This window comes from Delphinapterus leucas, chromosome 17 (assembly GCF_059928025.1).
Source record: "Delphinapterus leucas isolate spDelLeu-1000000601 "Yukka" chromosome 17, BTC_Dleu_Yukka2, whole genome shotgun sequence".
NCBI lineage: Eukaryota > Metazoa > Chordata > Mammalia > Artiodactyla > Monodontidae > Delphinapterus > Delphinapterus leucas.
In genome coordinates, this window is record NC_143145.1 from 84,289,239 (window position 1) to 84,293,052 (window position 3,814).

General features: G+C 38.9%; 1 pseudogene; it reads right to left on the bottom strand.

The window, feature by feature from the left end:
• Positions 1 to 365: 365 nt before the first annotated feature.
• LOC111165842 (programmed cell death protein 10 pseudogene) lies at positions 366 to 2,263 on the bottom strand (annotated as a pseudogene).
• Positions 2,264 to 3,814: the final 1,551 nt, after the last annotated feature.

The window sequence follows — 3,814 nt, forward strand, 5'->3', positions numbered from 1 at the left end:
TTAAACACATGTAAATTATTTATTAAATATCGCCAAATATTGTTAAATACATTATCTCACCACGTATCATGTTCGAGTTAAAATGTCAGAAACAGGGCTTCCCTGGTGGCACAGTGGTTAAGAATCCACCTGCTGATGCAGGGGACACGGGTTCGAGCCTTGGTCCGGGAAGATCCAACGTGCCGCGGAGCAACTAAGCCCGTGTGCACCACAGCTACTGAACCTGCGCTCTAGAGCCCGTGAGCCACAACTACTGAGCCCGTGAGCCACAACTACTGAAGCCCGTGCATATAGAGCCCATGCTCTGCAACAAGAGAAGCCACCACAAGGAGAAGCCCATGCACCGCAGCAAAGAGTAGCCCCCCCTCACCATAACTAGAGAAAGCTGGCGTGCAGCAGCAAAGACCCAATGCAGCCAAAAATAAATAAATTTTTAAAAATGTCAGAAATGAAAGCCAATATTTACAACTGTTTTAAAGAATGTTATACAGTGACGCATTAAGGTATAAATTCTGTTGGCTTATAATTCTTAAAAGAATGATAATAGCAAAAGTGATGCAAAATTCTCAGTGTGAGATTATGATTAAGCTACATTTTACAAAGATATGGTATAAAAGGGTAAAAATCCCATTCACATCCTCAGTTAGATCTTTTCAGAAAGAACTGATCATTTTTAGAGTCAAACATTTACAGGTAAAGTCAGTTGAATATGGCCAGTGAGAAGTGCATCTCTTAATATGTATGACTTTCAGTCCACAGTTTTGAAAGTCTGAAGCATCAAGTTTGTTTGATGAATTAGTTAATGGGCACTTATGAACAGTTTTATTGCCTTGCCACCTTTAAAATATATTTTCAGAGTATCACTGAAATTTTTTAGTTTTATAATGATTTTTTTCTTTCTTTCTTTCTTTTCTTTTCTTTTCTTTTCTTTTTTCTGGTGATCCAGCACTCTGTGTCTCTGGTATGGGTATTTCTTGAAGACATTCACTGTATCAAGAAGTTCTTTTCTTGCACTTTTTATATGCTTGTCTGCAGAAACATCTCTCTGTCATTGCTCTCAGCTTCAGTCTTAGATAATTTGTTTGTGCCTTTTCATGTAGGTCCTGGAATTCTAGCACTGGTAGTTCAGTCATATCATTTTCTACATCAGCTGCCATACACAGAAGGGTTTCTGTGAATTAACTTCTACACTTTTTTTCCCTAAAATTTTCACCACACTCTGTTTCTAAGCTTCAGACACACTGACTTTGGAAGAGATGTATATGGCGAGGCGGGAGCATGGAGCTTCCCTGCCCTCTCTAGGTGCACCTCCTCCCAGAACTTCAGTGTATTAGCTAATGTGGAAGCTCTGGTTATCTTTTACTAGAATGAAAAAAAAAAAAGATAGAGAAAGGGATGTAGCTAAATTTTCACTGAGGTGAAACTGACAGTCTTAAACATATGTGCTACTGTCAAGTGGAGATTAGCTGAGAAAGGCAAAGCTAGTTCAAAATTTGACAATCCATTAGTGTAATTCACGTATTAACCAATTAAATAAGAAAAAACATATGTGGAAGGCGTCTTTTCATGGTTTCATAGTTTATTTTTTTAGGGTTGAATAATATGACATGGTCTGTACCACAGTTTATTTATTCATTTGCCTACCGAGGGACATCATAGTTGCTTCCAAGTTTTGGCCATTATGAATAAAGCTTATAAACATATGGGTGCATGTTTTTGTGTGGATGTAAGTTCTCAACTCCTTTGGCTAAATACCAAGTTTCTTTAACTTTTTGTTTTGGAATAATCATAGATTAATCAGAATATTATTTTTTGCGGTATGCGGACCTCTCACTGCTGTGGCCTCTCCCGTTGTGGAGCACAGGCTCCGGACGTGCAGGCTCAGCAGCCATGGCTCACGGGCCCAGCCGCTCCGCGGCATGTGGGATCCTCCCGGACTGGGGCACGAACCCGCGTCACCTGCATCGGCAGGCGGACTCTCAACCACTGCGCCACCAGGGAAGACCCAATCAGAATTTTAAAAATATGTACATATCGATCCCATGTAAGCTTCAGCCAAGTAGTCTGGCCCTACAGTTTTTGCTCTTAAGAATTTTACTGTCTCAAATATGCAACCTAGAAATGCCTAAACTATTAAAATGTTAAATAAAGAAATAACTGAATGAAATAGAAAATGAAACAGAAAAATATTCAAGGTATTATAATGATTGTCAAGAACTGTGAAGGCTCTGAAATTTACCTGAATGTCAGCTCTCGATCTCATGGCTGTTGGCAGAAGACTCCCAGGTATGTGCTGATGGTTAGTTTATTACTCTCAGTGATGGCAACAGGCAGAGCTCCATTAGTTTGGTACTGGATTCCTGACCCTCAGTTCCCATGGAGCCGGCTGATACATGACCAGGGCTGCCTCACCACAGAGAAGCCCAGAGCTGGAAGGACAGTAAGCGTTCCTGAACAGGGCTTCAGTGGACGCTGTTATCTTATTATACTGAGTAGTAAGCATGCCTGCCCTCTGCTCTGGGGGGAGCCATTATCTATATTTCCCAAGGCTGAAAGCAAAAATGTTATTTGCTATTTAGGGAGCCACTAGTTCTACTGTCCAAGGCACTTGGCTAGAAAAGCATCCTTGCTAATATAATTCAGAAAAAGAGGCAGCCAGTACCTCACTGGCAAGATGTGTGAATCATGGGAGACATAGAGGAAAATTTTCTCCAAAAAATGATCTGAGCAAGAGGGAAGCATTTTATATCTAAAAATAAAAGAAGTCAACAAGACAAAGTCGGTGGGTGTAACTGGGTAATAATCTGAGACATACACATGTCAAACAACAGGCAAATGGCATCTCAAATAATAGGCAAATGTTAAATTGGAAAACAATATAAAATAATTATAAACACCATAAAAGAAATTTTAATATTGTATATTAATGTACATGCAAGACCATATGTAATAAATCAATGGACAAATTGCAAAAAATGCTATAGGCATAAATGGATACTTTAAAAAATAATCAGTGAGTATTTGAAAAGAAACTTCAACCTTTTTAGTTATTAAATCAATAAGCCAATAATACCACAACTCAGTTCTCATCCTATGGATATATATGGCTAAAAGTCATGAAAATTGACAGAATATTTCTGTGGGACGTTCATTACATATGTATGAAGCATTTCAAATTATTTATACCTTTGTTTTTTAATTTATTTTTTATTTTTAAAATTTTTTTAACATCTTTATTGGAGTATAATTGCTTTACAATGGTGTGTTAGTTTCTGCATTATAACAAAGTGAATCAGCTATACATATACATATATCTCCATATCTCCTCCCTCTTGCATCTCCCTCCCACCCTCCCTATCCCACCCCTCTAGGTGGTCACAAAGCACCAAGCTGATCTCCCTGTGCTATGTGGCTGCTTCCCACTAGCTATCTACCTTACATTTGGTAGTGTTATGTCCATGCCACTCTCTCACTTCGTCCCAGCTTCCCCTTCCCCCTCCCCATGTCCTCAAGTCCGTTCTCTACGTCTGTGTCTTTATTCCTGTCCTGCCCGTAGGTTCGTCAGGACCTTTTCTTTTTTTTTTTTTTTTAGATTCCATATATATGTGTTAGCATACGGTATTTATTTTTCTCTTTATGGCTTACTTCACTCCGTATGACAGACTCAAGGTCCATCCACCTCACTACAAATAACTCCATTTCTTTTTATGGCTGAGTAGTATTCTATTGTATATATGTGCCACATCTTCTTTATCCATTCATCTGTAAATGGACACTTAAGTTGCTTCCGTAACCTGGCTATTGTAAATAGAGC